This window comes from Vicugna pacos, unplaced genomic scaffold (assembly GCF_048564905.1).
Source record: "Vicugna pacos unplaced genomic scaffold, VicPac4 scaffold_19, whole genome shotgun sequence".
Lineage (NCBI taxonomy): Eukaryota > Metazoa > Chordata > Mammalia > Artiodactyla > Camelidae > Vicugna > Vicugna pacos.
Window position 1 is genome coordinate 29700159 of NW_027328740.1, and position 17111 is coordinate 29717269.

Consider the following 17111-nt stretch of genomic DNA (forward strand, 5'->3'; position numbering starts at 1 on the left):
AAAAACTGAAAATATTGGTGAAGGAAATTAAAACTGATCCAAAGAAATGAAAAGAACTCTTATGTTAATGATGTGAAACTATGTGGTTGAAACAACCTTTCAACCCAATGGAATCTATGTTTAATGTGATTCATGTCAAAATAACTATGAGATTTTTCCATTATATAGAACAAATAATATCAAAATTTATATGTAACCACAAAGATCATGAGTTGCCAAAATAATCTTGAAAAAGAGTATTAAATGTAATGGTGTAAAGTTCTCTGATGTTAAACACTCCTACATAGCTTTAGTAAATAAAACAACATGATACTGGCTCAGAAACAGACACAAATCAATAGAAGAGAATAGAGCACCCAGATATAATCCCTCACACCTATGATCAATTAACCCATGAAAAAGAAATCTAGAGTATAAAATGATCATGAAATTGTTATACTTTTTCTGTAGAGGTTTTACACAAATTTCACTTTAAATTCCAAAACTTTAAAATTATTTTATTTTTTTTTTGCATTATTGATTCCATGTTCACAAATCAAGTATAAATTTGTGTACAAAAGTATGGAGATTGGTTTTATTTCATAGACCCCAAAATTAAATTATTTAAAAAGATTTTGTGGGGAAAATATTTCCACATCACACTATAAAAATAAGCAACATTTATGTTTCATTTTAACTGGATGAATGAGAAGTAAACACAGGCGGAATGTTACACTTAGGTTGCTAGGAGACCAGTCGTTTTATGATGCCACAGCTACTCAGGTTGAGAACAATTGTGATGGCCTAGCAGTTTATCTGTGCAGTCCTGCCAAAGCAGCATTTGAAGTTGCAGTGCTCAAAATCATGCAGATTAGAAAAGTAACTGTAGAAAAAGTTATTTGAGATGACACATGTTTCTTCAGAATTTCAAGATGTGTCTCATAAAGATGGACCAACTGTTTCAGGTAACTCTGGTAGATGTCTATTGTGTGATCAAACATTCTCTGAGGACTTGGACTTGAGGTCTGTGATTGAAGAAAATGCTTTTCAGAGTTTGTCTGAAGAATCTTTGATAAAAAGACCATGTTACACACATTGTGTCTCTGAACCAGATGAAGATAATTATTTTCGTTCTCTGACATTTCCAAGAAATCTCTGGAAAATGGCTAGGAGTAACCAATATAAATCCATCTGGTGGGATGATAATGGATCTTCCATCGTGATTGATGAAGATATCTTTAAGAAGGTAGTTTTGGAAAGAAAGGCCTCTTTCAGAATATTTGAAACTGGAAGTATGAAAAGTTTAGTTAGACAGCTTAACCTTTATGGGTTTAGTAAATTGCGGCAGAATTTCAAAGATTTGCTTGTCTAGCTGACTTTCTGGCAGAAGAAAAAGAAGTCTCTGTTTTAAGCAAGGTATTCAGAAATTTTAGTAACCACTTGGTAACATATATGAAAGTTTATGTTGTACATCCATCAATGGTAATATATATTTAAAGCTAGATTTTGAAAATTGAATAAAATTACCAAGTCTTAAATTCTTTATTTTTTTCTAAAATTGGGGACAGTGCCATAAGTATTCAAGATTCAGAGAAACTTTGCTTGCAATTATGAATCCTATCAGAAATATATATAAAGGTATTTAAAGCTGCTTGTGAAAAGTGGCATTCACCGTTACTGCAAATGGTAACTTCTTTAATTTGATGACTATACTACTTAAATGTGTATTTTACAAATAAGGAAATTTAAAAAATAGTCAGCAATGTTCATATTTTGATTATATTTTCTTTCAATTGTAAACGTGATATCTGATGTTTTATACGTTAGGCTTATTGTAGTCTTGTATTTTGGTTTAAAATATTACTAAAATTTTTCTCTATTTTTGTAGCAGCAGTTCTACCATAATTCAAATTTTAAACGAGTCTTTCCCCAGCTTTTAATCAGAATAAGAAGAAGAGTTGGGATTAAAAATGCCTCTCTGTTATCTTCATTGGCTGAAGATTTCAACAAGAAGCACTTTATAGCAGGGGGTAATGTGGATAAACATAATTCTGCTTTTGTGACTGACACTAGTGGAGAAAGTGCATTTTTACCTGTTGCAAAATTAAATATGCCTCTAATTAGAAAGCCCCCTACTAGACAAATAAATGGTGATAAAAATACCCCTATCAGCGGTGATTTTTCTGCTCCATCATCAAGGTCAGTTAGACCACCAGAACAAATTGCAGTGGATCAGCATGCTATTTTAAATCAGTTGAACCTTGTCCACAGGCACACTCAAAGCAGATACACTGAAGCAAATGACCATATTATGAACTCATTAAAACTACAAATTCTACATCTCAGTACAGCATCTTGTCTCCCATGCAGAGTAATTATTTTGGATGGTGGAGACTTCTGTTTTTCCAAATGGATATCACAACATATCTGCCAAAGAAGGTCGTTCTTCTAAACTTCAACCAGGGAGCAACGCACGGTTTCCAGTGAGAGTGACAGCTGATACATCAGCTACCTCTCTTACAAGGCCAACTCATCAGCCAACTTCACTTTATGAACGTCATCCTAATTACAAGGGATCTACCAGAGGACTACCAGTTTATGCAGGATTACAAAGATTAAAATTGATGTTGGCAAATGTCGACAAATATCTGCAATTTTCTTATTTGAACAAGAAACATAGATGTGTACCTGTATTTACCTTATATTTTTTTAAATTAGGTTAAGTGTTAAATGGGAGACAAAGTTAACATTTACAGTTAAAATGAGATACTTGATATGATCATTTGATGGAACAATATGAGAGTAAATTTAAATACTGTCTTGTAAGGAGGAAGAGAAAATGGAAGAATTTGGAAAAAGACTAAAACATGGAGAGGGGGTAAAGCACTAAGTAGTTTCTTGTTCACCCTGAAAAGTATTAAAAGTGTTGTTAGGATAAGCTGGAACAGGAGATAAATGCAGGAACCGGCCCAGGGATCATGGTCTCTATTATGTCATTCCTGGAATCATGAAGGTCACATGATGTAGTCTCAGATGGCACATTCAGCATGTGGTAGAATTTAAGAAGTAATTTTATCTATGGTCTTCTTTGTGCTGTTTTCAAAGCATTAAAATTGGTACTTTCATTTCCTGCCCTCAAGAGTCTACATTATATTTTCAAGTCAATACTTTATGTTGCTTTTATGTTCAAGCCAAAGACAAGCTTACATCCTCAGGGTGGCACTTAATGCCTTTCCAAATCTAAGCCCACGAATCATCTTGGTTTAGTCATTTCTTTATAAATCTGGCATCTCACTACCTTGGTATATCTTTATGTTTCACTGTATGTGGAAATATATCCAGGAAAACGATTGTCAGCTATGTTAGCTTCAACCTCACCACATATACTCTAGCTCATCCTTGGACTTTGGGTGTCCTCCTTTCATCTACTTAGACTTTCCCAGTCTCAGCACAGAAACCACCTCCTCCTGATGTTTTCTGTCTATCCCCCTTTCCTTGTCTAACTTGGATACCAGTACAGTATGCCCAGCACATGTCACAGGATGCATTTTTGTATTAAGTGAATGAAAAACACATGTTGACTTTAAGCAAAATCTACTTTATTGAAACAACAAAACTCTCATGGTTTTCAAACTATTTCATTATGGTCTTTACTCTTCACCGCAAACTAGATCTTTCATATCCCAAGGACTAGTCACTCAAGACAGTAAGTGGAGGTAGGTACAGGAGACAAAGTAATATTTACTTCTTAATTCATGCCTCCAGAGGCATAAAGCAATCCGTTCTCATTTGCTGGAGTTTTTCCTGTCTCTTCATCACCCACCCAACACAAAACAGCTGATTCTCTTCCCCATACCAATAACTATACTGACTTATGATTAATTTACATCTTAGAATGAGAGCTTTTTCCAGAAGAGACAGTGACGTTGCAAACATTTAATGTAGGTTTATACACCCTACATAACTTGTGCCCCTTCTAACCTTCACAAAGGAAGTATCTAAGTGGTACTATCCCCTTGGTTGGGGTTCTCGTATTCAGTAACCAAATTGCAATCAAAAATATGTGGACTAGAAGGAGGTGAGGGTGGTGGAATTAAAAATTTGTCCAACTGCAATAATACCGAATTTATACAGATATTAGGAAATATAAAATATTCATGGACGTCTTTGATGGTTTCCCATTAATTTAAAATAAAAGGTGAAGCATATTCAGAATGTGAAATACCCTGAAATGCTGGGAAAATAGTAGGCAATTTCAGGGACCCTAAGGCTTCTACTCACAATGATGCAGCTAGTGTCATCTGATAAGACCGTAATGGCAACATTGAGTCCTGAAAATGTGTCTCCATTTGTGAAGAAAGCCTTTGATAATCTGGAGAATGGGCAAATTGACCAGTGTAACCTGTAACAACATCCCATAAATATGACCTTCACCAAGAGAATAAAAGAGCCCACTTGCAGCAGGAGAATTGTGTCTGGACAGCAGTGGTGTTTCCTACAACAGAAACATCAAGTTTTTAAGTTTGTCAGCTCAAATCTGATTGTGGCTATGTTGTTGCTTACATTAGCAGTCTGGGGTTCAGATGGGCTGGTTCAGCAGCTTGTTTCCAGCTCTCTTATCACACAGTGGGTCTTACCGTGATCATCTTAACAAGGTTCTATACTGATAAGTCAAAAGCTACAGTTTACTTTCAAAATTAGAAATTCTAAGGAAGAATATTATTTGTTTGCCCATCTGTAGTTTTCTACCTGGGAAAAGCTAGACTATTGGCAAAAGTACAAAAGTTGGCTGATGCTTTGAAAATTATACTCTGAGCTCTGCCCACTGAATTCTTCCCACTAAATACTACAAATCTCTCTATCACTGTGTGTGTGTGTGTGAAGATGGATTGTTAAGCAGTAACTACGTTTGTCTTAGTTGAGTCATCAGTGAATTTTTCCTCTGCACCTGTCAGAATGTCTGTGAATTAAGAGTTTCATTGAGCCACCAGATTTTCTTCAGATTAGGGAGAGGTAGATTATATTTTTCCCTGTATACTAATTGTTACCTGTTCATTGAATCCAGAGCTGATGCAAGGGCCAAGCCACTGAATCCTTGAATTGGACTGAGGCATATACATTCTGCAGTCCCCAGAGCCCAGCACTGGACTGTGTCTTCTTTTTAATTTAAACTTATGTCTAAGTTTTTTTCTTTTAATTCTCATTGTTGACACAACTTACTTTGGCTATGAACACCCGTTGACTAATTTATAGGGACTGGAACACTGACTTATTCCAGTTCACCTTGAAATTGCAATAAACTTTTTTCTTTGTATTACCTGGAATAGAGTGAGCATAGTCATCATTTTGAGAGCAGTCCTCAGTCCTAATAATGCAGAAATTTGCACTTCTTTGCCCAGCACTTGAGCAAGAATATTTGTTGTGTATCTGAGGGATTATCCTCACATACCCTAATGCAACCATGAGAAAACACCACATTGTTATTGAAAATCAAGACTTTGTCAGTATTGCATTCCCATTGCAAAACAGTTAAGAATTGTAGGAGTTCTGAGATTTTACCATGCTGAGATTTTTTGCAACCTAGCATGTTCATTTCCTACAGATGCTGTCGGGGAGTTGAGACCATTGGTCACAGACATTGAACTTTATCACTCACAACAAGAGCAGCCAGTTTTAAATTTGTATCCATTCCCTAATCTCAGATGAATACACAGAGTGAAATTTTGATGCCTACAGAAGCAGTGGGCTAAGATGAAGAAAACTTAAAGCATGGTAAGACCCTAATTTTATTAGTATCTTTATGTATAATTTATTTGAATCATTTATTTATTAGTATATTTACCTATGATAAGTATATCTTGACTCAAGTTTTCTTGCTGCAAAACAAATCATGAAAAATGACATGGGAAACCATGATCATTAAATTTCCATTTTTACTAACGCTTTTATTGACATATAATTGGCATAAAAGATTGTGTGAGTTTAGGTGCACAGGATAGGGATTTGATTTATAAGTATTAAGAAATAAATATCATAGCAAGTTTAGGGAGAATTCATTATCTAATTTAGATACAATTTTAAAGAAATACAATTTGTCTTTTGGTTGTGATGAGAAATCTTATGGTCTATCCCCTTAACAACATTCATATAGAACATAAAGCAGTAATAATTGTAATTTTCATGTTTTTACAGGGCATCCCTAGAACAGGTTTATTTTACTGCTGGAGGTTTGTAGCTTTTGAGTGCATTAATCAAATTCTCCTTTCCCAACCACTGCCTCTGTTATGTACAAATCAAATTATTTTTTCTATAAGTGTGTTTGTTTGTTTTTGAAGTGCACTTTAATCTATAACTCTGTGTTAGTTTCTCTTACATAACATAATGTTTGCTATTTTTAATACATGTCAAACTGATCACAACAATAAATATAGTTTTGATAGTTGCTATTTAAAGATAATTCATAGTTATTGACTATTCCCCACATAGTAAATTTCTTGTCCCTGATCTTTTAATTTGCAACTGGATAATTTTCTCTCTTAATTTTCCTCAACTATTTGTTTTTCTTCACCACATTTCCCTCCTTCATGTGAGCAACCTTTTATTTTCTATATATATAACTTCTTTTCTGTTTTGTTATGTTCATTTCTTTAAATTCCAAATATGAGTAAAACTATTCTAAATTTGTCATTCTCTGTCTGACATTTTTCACCTAACATATTACCCTCTTGTTCTACCCATTTTTTGCAAATGACAAAAACTTATTCTTTTTATAGCTGAGTGATAACCCATTGTATTTTTATGTGTGTGTGTGCATATATATATATATATATATATATGTTTAGTGTGCATATATATATAAAAATATAGATAAATCTGTAGTTAATAGATGGGTAGATATATATACTATAAACACACATTTCTTTATCCATCATCTATTGAAAAGCAATTAATTTGCTTCTATAGCCTGGCTATTTTAAATAATGCCACAGTGAATATAGGGGTGAATTTATCTTTTCAAATTTGTGTTTATGTTTTCTTGGGATAAGTATTTAGTTATGGAAATGTTGGTTCATTTTTAATTTTTAGATAAAACTCCATACTCTTTTCCACAGAAGCAGCACAAATTTACATTCACTCAAGCAGTGCAGCAGGGTGCTTTTTCTTACATCCTCAACAATATTTATATTTGTTTCATTTTTGATCGTAGGCATTCTGACAGGAGCGACATAATATCTCATTGAGTTATGGTCTTGCTTTTTTCTCATGATTAGTCATGTTGACCATTTTCATGTGTCTTTTGATTACCTTTCCCCCACTGTATATTCATTTTTTTGTAATGGGCTAAATGACCACAACTGTCTGATTTCATTTTTAGGCATTCTGTTGTGTTCCATTATTCTGTTTGTTTTATGCCACTACCATATTCATTACTGTATCTTTGTATTAAAGTTAAAAATCAGGGAAAGTGTTACATCCTGTTTGTTCTTTGTCAAAGTTGTTTGTGTTTTTAGTTTGTTTGTTATCTTTACTTTTGTTTTTTTTGTGATTTCAACTCTTTTGTGTTTACATGTAAATGTAATAATTATTTTTTAAAAGTGTCTGAAAATGCCATTTTTATTTTGAAAAGCACTGAATTTAATTTGTGTATTTTCTTGGCTAGTATTGTCATTTAAACAATATTTTTCTCCTAATCTATGAACACTGTATATCCTTTCATCTGTTTTCATTATCTTCAATTTCTGTTATAAATATTTTATAGTTTTTTGAGTACAGGTTTTTTACCTCCTTTTTTGTATACATTTCTTGATTTTTTTTTTGTAATGCAACTGTAAATGAGACAGTTCCCTCACTTTCTGTATCTGTTAACTTGTTGTTAGTGTGTAGAAATGCAAGATTTCTGTATGTTAATTTTACATTCTGAAATTTTACCAAATGCATTGAAAAGCACTCATAGCATTGTGGTGTTTTTTTACGATTTCTGTTTAAGTATTTCATCTGCAAACAGATTCTTATACTCCTTTTCAGAAATACCTATATTTTATTCACTTTTATTTTGGATAGCTATGGCTAGAATTTCCAATACTATACTGAATAACAGTGGCAAGTGTGAACATTCTTGTCTTCTTCCTGCTATTACAGTAGATGCTTTCAGCTTTTAATCAGTGAGTGTCATGTTAGCTGAGTTCTTGTCATATGCGACCTTAAATGTGTTGAGGTATGTTTCCTCATACCCTTTTTGAGGAGAAATATAATCATAAATAGATACTGAATTTGTCAAAACATTTTATGAGACTTTTGAGGTTACCATATAATTTTTATTTTTCAATTTGTTAGTTTGGTGTATCATATTGATTAATTTCTGGGTGATGAATCACTTTTGCATCAGTGGGATAAAAGGGACTTAATCATACTATATAATTCTTTTAATGTTTTGTTTGCTTTGCTAATATTTATTGATGTTTTTTCATGTATGCTTATCAGTAGTATTTAAACTGTAATTTTATGAGATATTTGTTCCTGTTTTAGTAATAGTGTGATACAGAAAGGTGGGGTAGGAAACCTTCTTTCCTTTGCAAATTTTTTGAATTCTCTGAGAAGTATAGGTGATAACTCTTCTGTATATGTTTGGCAGAAGTCACCTGTGAAACTGTCAAGTCCTGGAATTTTGTTTCTTGGGAGATTTTGTTTAATTACTTATTCAATTTCATTAGTGATAATCAGTTAATATTTTCTATTTCTCATTCCATTTTGGAGATTAGATCTTTCTAGGAAATTGTCCATTTCTTCTAGGGATTCCATTTTAATTGGCATATAATTTGTTGTATCATCTTATGATGCTTTCTTTTCCGTTGACATAAGCTGTAACTTCTCATATATTTTGCAGCTTTTTAACCTGCATTCTCTTTTTTGCTCATGAGTCTCATTAAAGTTTATCAGTTTTATTTATCTTTCAAAGGCCATTATGTAGTTTCTTTAGATATTTCTACTTTTAATCTTTATTTTATGTATTTATGTTCCAAACTATCAGCTTTCTTTCTTTCTACTAACAAGTTTGTTTATTATTTTGCTTCATCTTTTGTTTGTAAGATTATGTTATAAGAGATAGATATTTCTTATTTGTATAAGTGGGATTGTTTTCCTATAAGCATCCCTATTAATACTGCTTTTGCTATATCTCAAGGTCTTTGTTTTTGTTGTTATATTTCTTTTTGTATTTTTTTATTTATGCAGCAATCCATTGCTTGTTTAATGTTGTATGATTTATCCTCCACACTTTACAATTTTTCTCATGTTTTTCTTTTTAGTAAATTGCTATTCTCACAGAATCCATATGTTTCTTCACAAAACAAGGAGAAAAATAATAAAATTTACACTAAATTCTGAAAGGCACAAATTTTCAAAAATTATCCTTGAAAAATGAACAAAGCTGTGAGTATTATCCTCCCTGACTTTAGAACATACTACAAAGCTACAGTAATCAAAACATCAAAATATGTCACTAATAGAGTCACAAAGATCAATGGAACAAAATAAAGAGCCCTAAAATAAACACACACACATATGGTCAATTAGTCTACAATGAAGGAGGCAAGAGTATACAATGGAAAAAAGGCAGTCTCTTCAACAAGTAGTTTTGGGAAAACTGGAAATTACATGTAAAAGGTAAATGGAAGAGCCCTTCTTTCCATAGAATACAAAATAAAATAGAAATGGATTAATTTCCTAAATGTAAAACTTGAAACTGTACAATCTCTGAAAAAAACAGGAGCAGAAGTGCCTTTGTGATAAATCTTTGCAATATGTATTTTTGATCTATCTACTAAGTAAAAAAAAAGGAAAACTAACAATAACTTTTTAATTATACTGAGGAAAAAATAGATGTAATATGGGATACAGTGATTCCACTTCTTGTATAATTGTGAAATGCAAAACCATTTGCAGAGCAAAGGAAACCTTCAGCAGGACTTACGACAATACACAGAATAGAAGGAAGTTTCATACTATGAAACCAACAAGGTGTTAATATCCATTATGTATATATAGCATATTAAACTCATTATTAAAAAAAAAACACCACAACTTAAAAACAGTTGAAGGATCTTCATGGAAACTTTTCAAAAACAGACATGTGGATGATTTTCATGTACATAAAAAGAAACATAATGTTGCTATTAATTAAGAAACCATAAATCAATACCAGAATGAATTATAATCTCACAGCAACCAAAATGGCTATTAAAAAAAGTCTTCAAATGACAAACATTAATATGAATGTCAATAAAAGGGAACCGAGGTACACTGTTGGTGGAAATATAAATTGATGCATCCACTATTAAAAAACTGTGGACAGTGCTAAGGAAACTAGAAATAGGAACATTATATGTAGCCACAATTCCAGTTTTTGTTATAAATCTGATAAAAATGAAAACATTAAATTTAAAGGATATATTACCCCCAATGTTCTTAACATCTTTATTTATAATAGCCAAGGATAGAAGCACAAATCAACTGCCCATCAACAGATGATTGACAGAGATAGATGTGAGATATAGATAACATAATAAAAACTTAGTCATTGTCATATCAAAAAATAAAATTCTGCCATTTGGAACAATGTGACTGGACCCAGATAGTGTTGCATATAGCAAAATAAGTCATACAGAGAAAAACACTCTATGTTACCACTTTCATGAGGAAACTAAATGTATAAGAGAAATTATCATAAAAAAACAGAAACAGAATCATATATATATGTGTAGTGTACCAAGTAGTGATTTACACTGGGGACAGGGAAGAAGGATGGGGAATACAGAAATATGCAAGCTACTAATAATAAGTTAGAGAACCAACAGGGTTATATTTACAGCACAGAGAAATATTTTAATAATTTAACTGATTTTAAAGAGATTATAGGCATATATTATACTAAAATGTGCATGCATGTGGGAAAATATTGAAGGAAAAACCCAGGAAAAACAAAGTATTTTGTAGTACTCTGATATTAAGGGAGGTGATTAGTTCACTTTCTTTGCTCTTCTTATAATGTCCTTATTAGAATTTAAGATTTTAAACGTAAAAGTATATTCTTTGAGAAGAGTGTCATAAGTTTCAACTATTTCTGTCTCTCCCCTTAAATCTACAGTCAGTGAAACGATCACATCTCAAGAAAAATAACTACAACACAAAACAATACTCCAGAACACATGTGTACAGCTGAAGTTTGGTGGGCTAAAACACATAAAGGTGGCTGAACTGAGGGAAGAGCAGAGTTTGTGCCTGCAACCATGGTCCACTTACTAGGGTTTCTGAGCCCAGAGTTTCAGAGTTCTCAGTAGAATCAGGGTCTCATTGGTTCACACAGCATCAGCCTCCAACTGCACCAGTACTCATGGTCACAGGTAACTTGGAGGGAGCCAAAATGGAGACAGAATTTCCAACCTTTTGACACTCAGACATTCATGACAATCTCTCTACTTCCCATTCACAGTGGTGGAGACAATGTACCTTGCAACATTGGACATGGCAAAGGCAGTTGCCTGAGTTCAACTACCCATCTGTCTTTACACCTTTCCTCAATGTGTGCACTGTGTCTTAAGGGATATCAGATAAAAGGAAGGGTTCACCGGCCAAGTGACAACGGTGGCATTAACTACCAGAGAAGTCTAAGAAGTGACAATGTAAACAATCTTTTATCCAGACAGTAGCGACTAGAATGTGCCATTTTGAAATATTTTCAGAGGTAGCTCAGTTAAGCAAAACCAAAAATTGTGCAATATTGCAAACTACCAGAAAACAAAAGCAAGGACTCCAAATCCCAATCTGCTTTTTAGTGTCATCAGAGCAATAATTTACCAGGACCATGACCAATCACAGTAACATTATAGGGCACGCACACCCACAGATACACACACACAGACACTGACACAGACAAAGACACACATGCACAGGCAAATGCATACACACACACACACACACGCACACAAACATCAACACTGCAGCAAACAAATTTAAAGTCATGGAATATTGCCGTATAACTAATAGAGAATCCAAAGAGATGCCATACAAAAACTCAATACAAAAAACAAAACTCAGAAAGCAGTTTAGTGAGCTCAGGAATAAAATAAATGTTGATAATGTATACATTACCTAAGAGACTGAAACTATGAAAAACCAAACATTATTGGAGGACCACATGAACTTAATAAGTGATATGAAGAATGCAACAGAAAGTATTGGATGAAGACTCTCTTGTGGAAGAGAGATTAGCAAACTCACCAATACAAAACAAGAAATGATAGGAGAGGGCAGAGATTCAAGATATTAAAAAGTGAGGATATTCTACAATAGCCATCAGACTTCTTCAGGAAGTGCATATTAGAGTGAAATCCTGGAGGGGGAAGAAAGTTAGAAGGCAGTTGATGGTTTATTTAAAGTTGATATAGTTGATAACTTCCTTAAACTGGGTAAGGAACTGATATACAAGTCTGTGAGCCAACAAAACACCAATAACTTTAAGACAATGGGACCTTCTTCAAGATACGTCATATGCAAATTGGCAAGTCAATGACAGAGTAAAATTTTAAAAGCAGCCAAGAAAAGTTATGTTAATCTACATAGAAACCCCCATTAGGCTATCAGCAGTTTGCTGAGCAGAAAACATACGCCGAGGGTAATTATAAAGACATTTTCAAACTACTGAAATAAGAAATCTCCCACCCAAAAATACTCTAACTTGCACAGTTATCACTTATTTGTAAAGTGAAAATAAAGACTTTACCAGACAAAGAAACCTGAATGAGATGTAAAAAACAAAACCTAGACACCTTACAAGAGGTTCAGGAAAGAGCTATTCTAAGAAAAATAAAATGGCAAATATACGCAAAATATTGAACAAAATACTAAGCAAAGACCATGAGAATGTTGCAACTGTTTCCTTAGGTATGTTTTTAAATGCTTCTATTTTATATGATTTAAAGAGAGAAAAATAGTAATTCACTTGCAATAAATATAGGTACATCAATCTGGTAACATGTTCAAAACAGAAATAGAAATAATTTGAGTCAGTATTCATAAAAGGTAAAGACTAAAATTGAAACAATATTAAAGGAAGATGCTATCAGCAGAAAAAGGACTAAATTATACATGAGATGTTTTATTTTTAATTGAAGAACAGTAGATGTACTATATTGTGTAGTTTCTGATGTACAGTATAGTGACTCCAACCACTTTTTAGATTAGATTGCATTATAAATTATTACAATAATTGTAACATACAATTATTTTAAGTTATTGCTTGTAATTCCCTGATCTATACAGATTATCCTTGATGCTTATCTCCTTTTTGTATACTACTTTTTATCTCTCAATGTCCTACCATTAAATTGTCTTTCCCTTCCCCTTTGGTAAATATAAATTATTTCCCATATCTTTCAGTCTTGCCTATCTAATCTCTCTATCTCTCTACGATGTCTCTATCTATCTATCTATCTATCTATCTATCTATCTATCTATCAATCTAACTGTCTAGCTATATGTCTATCTATCATGTGTCTATGTATCTATCCTTCTATGTATCTACTTATCTGTCATCTATCAACAGATATCTATATATAGATGTACACATATATTTGTTATTCTTTAGATTCCACATATATATCATATTATATACTTTTGTCTTTGTCTAAGTTACTTCACTAAGAACAATATTTACTAGGTCCAATCATGATGCTGAAATAGCCATGTGTTATACTTTTTCATGGCTGAGTAATATTCCATTGCATATTTCCAGAATCATCATATCTTCTTAAGTCCATAGTCTACTGTGGACACTTGGATTGCTTCCCTGTCTTGCATATTATAAACAGTACAGTTGTGAACATTGATTTTACTCATTTAGGGTTTCTTCTCCAGATATTTCCAAGGAGAGGTGTTAGTGTTTCATATGGTAGTTCTGTTTTAGGTGTTAAAAAAATCTGAATATTGTTTTAAAAAAAAGTTGTACAAATTTACATTCCTACCAAGTGTATACAAGTGATTTGTTTCTTCAAAGTCATCTCCAACAGTTTCTATTTTACGACTTTTTGATAATAGCCATTTGACCAGTGTGAAGTGATACCTCAATGTGGTTTTGAACTGCTATTAACTAATAATTAGTAATGTTGAGCATTTTTATCACTAGCATGTTACTTATCTGTAGGTTTGCTTTGGAAAAATATTAACTCAGGTACTCTGCTCTTTTTTTGATTGGGTTTTTCTTTTTCACATTAAGTTGTGTAACCTAAATCCATGTTACATCTATTAACTTGCATCTATTATCCCCTGGTCACTTGCATTATTTGCAAATATGTTCTCCAATTACACAGGCAGTGTTTTCATTTCATTCAAATTTTCCTTATCTGTGCAGAAGTTTTCAAGTTTATTTAGGTCTCACTTGCTTATTTTTGCTTTTATTTCTTTTGCCTTAGGAGACTGAAACAAGAAAATATTCCTGTGATATATATCCTATAGTGTATCACCTATATCCCCTTCTAGAAGTTTTATAGTATCAAGTCTTACATTTAGGTCCTTAATACACTTGGAGTTTATTTTTATATATGATGTCAGGGAATGCTCTCATTTCACTGTTTTACATGTAGACGTCCAGGTTTCCAAACACCATCCATTGACAAGACTGTCTTTTCTCCATTGTGTACTCTTGCCTCATTTATCATTTATTCAGTGCTCATAGGTGTGTGGAATTATTTCTAGGCTCTCTATCTGATTTTATTGATTATACCTCTGTGCCAATGCCATGCAGTTTTTATTACTGTAGCTTTGTACTATAGTAAGGAATCTGGGAGGTTTATTCCTCCAGATTTGTTGTCTTTACTCAAGATCACTTTGACAATTTTTAATGGTTTCATGTAAAACTTAGAGTTATTTATTTTCTGGTTCTGTGGGAAATACTACAGCTTCATAACAGGAATTGCACTAAATCTGTAGGTTTCTTTGTGCAGTTCGGCCATGTTAACAATATTAACTCTTTCAATCCAAGAGCACAAGACATCATTCCATTTTATTGAAACATTTTTAATTTCTTTGTCAATGTTTTTTAATTTTCAGTGTTTAGATCTTTCATATATGTGGTTACATTTATTCCAAGATATTCGGGAGACTGGGATTTTAAATAGTATTGCTTTCAACGTCCATTTTAGAGTATCTCATGATTAACGTGTAGAAATGCAAGAGACAACTTTACATTAATATTGTACCCTGCTCCCTTGTTGAAATAACTTATTGTTGATATTAGTCTGTGTGGAGAACTTAGGACTCAATGTAAATTGTTATGTCATCAGTACTGGTGCCAACTTTGCTCTTTCTTTCCATTTTGCATTTCTTTTTCTTCCCTTTTCCTTTCTTCTTTTACTATGGAACAGAAGTGCTGAGAGTAGGAATCCTTGTCTTATTTCCGAATTTACCCAGAAGGCTTTCAGCTTTTCCCCTAAGTATTATAAATTGTTATAAGTGACCTATAGTATGTTGAGAGATGTTCCCATTATACTCTCTTTCATGAGAGTTCTGATTATGAATGTATGTTGAATTTTGTCTAATGCTTTTTCTGTGTGTATTGACATGGTCCTGTGAATTTTGTACTTCCTTTATAAAATATGTGTCATGCTGTTTTACTTGTGTATGTTGAAACATCCCTGTGACTCTGGACGGAGTCCAACTAATCATCGTGTATAATAAATTCTATGTATTGCTGGATTAATTTGTTGATGTTTTGTTGAGAATTTTTTAATGTATATTCATCAAGGATATTGGCTTTACATTTTCATTTCTTTTTTTTGGTAGTGTCTTTGACTGGTTTTGTTATCATGTTATTAGTGGCCTCATAGAATAAATTTGGGAATTTTCCTTCCTAATACATTTTTTGAAATAGTTTAGAGGAAAGAGGTTTTAGTGAAGACATCCAGGCATTTTGTTCAAAGGATGTTTTTAAAACTATAGATTTTATTTAAATTATGCTGATTGCTCTTTTCAAGTTTTCAGTTTTCTTTTTATTCAGTGTTGACAGGCTGTACTTTTAAAGAAATTTGTCCATTTCTTTAAGGTCATCCAGTTAGTTGTCACGTAACTGCTCAGAGTGATTTCATAATCTTTGTTTGCATTTCTGTACTATCAGAAATTATTTCTAACATTTCATTTCTTATTTTGTTTGGGTTGACTCTGTATTTCTTTATAATCCTGGCTAAATGCTTATCAATTTGTTAATATTTTTAAGAAAAAAACTGTTGATTTTATGAATTTTTATTTAATTTTTAATTTTTATTTTATTTATTTTCAACCTAATCATTAAACTTTACTCACTCTACTGTCTTTGTGTTTTGTTTATTCTTATATCTATTTATTTTGGCTGGTTAACATTTTCCTTTGTGTGAGGTTTTTCTTTTTCCTTGTAGAAGCCCTCAATTTTTCTAAACTTCCTTCTTAGATTTGCTTTGCTGCATCCCATATATTTGATAAAGCTGTGTTTTCATTGTAATTTGTCTTCAGGTATGATTTTATTACCTCTTTGTTTTCATCATTGACCTTGTTTTATTTTATTTTTTAAAGGATGAGGTTTAATCTCATATTTGTGCTTATCTTGTTCTTCTTTCTAGAGTTGATGCATATTTCCATAATTTTATGTATGGAGAAATATTTGCTGTAATCTGTATTTGCTTAAAGTTCCTGAGGCTCAATTTATGACATAATATGTGGTTAATTCCTTAGATAACATCCTGAGCACACTTGAGAAGTTTATGTGTTCTCCTTTTCTGATGCAATGTCCAATACCTGAGTTAGGTTCAAATGATCTAATATGCCATTAATACCTTTGTTTCCTTACAGATATTCTTTTGTGATGATATGGCCATCAGAATAGTGAGTTGTTCAACACATCTACTATTATTGTTTTATAATAAATTAATTCCTTCATGTCTAATATTTCTTTTTATTCTTAGGATCTACGGTGTTGGGTCCATATATAATTTAATGAGTGTAATACTGTATTTTTATATTGATCTCTTTTTTTATATAATCTCATATTTCACTTTCACTGGGGCCCTTATTTTAAAACGTATTTTGTATGAGTTGAGCACTGCAAACTG

The 17111-nt window shown here is 32.5% G+C and overlaps 1 long non-coding RNA gene across 2 annotated transcripts in view; it reads left to right on the forward strand.

The window, feature by feature from the left end:
• Positions 1 to 743: 743 nt before the first annotated feature.
• Positions 744 to 17111, forward strand: part of LOC140693053 (uncharacterized) — a 36692-nt gene continuing 20324 nt past the window's right edge. Inside the window, exons 1-3 of one of the 2 annotated variants that reach the window (XR_012068704.1) lie at positions 744 to 944; positions 5582 to 5751; positions 16852 to 16884. This is a non-coding gene — a long non-coding RNA (uncharacterized lncRNA). Of the gene's footprint in view, positions 945 to 5581; positions 5752 to 16851; positions 16946 to 17111 lie in introns of those variants that run through there. The other variant, XR_012068703.1, reaches the window with a different exon arrangement.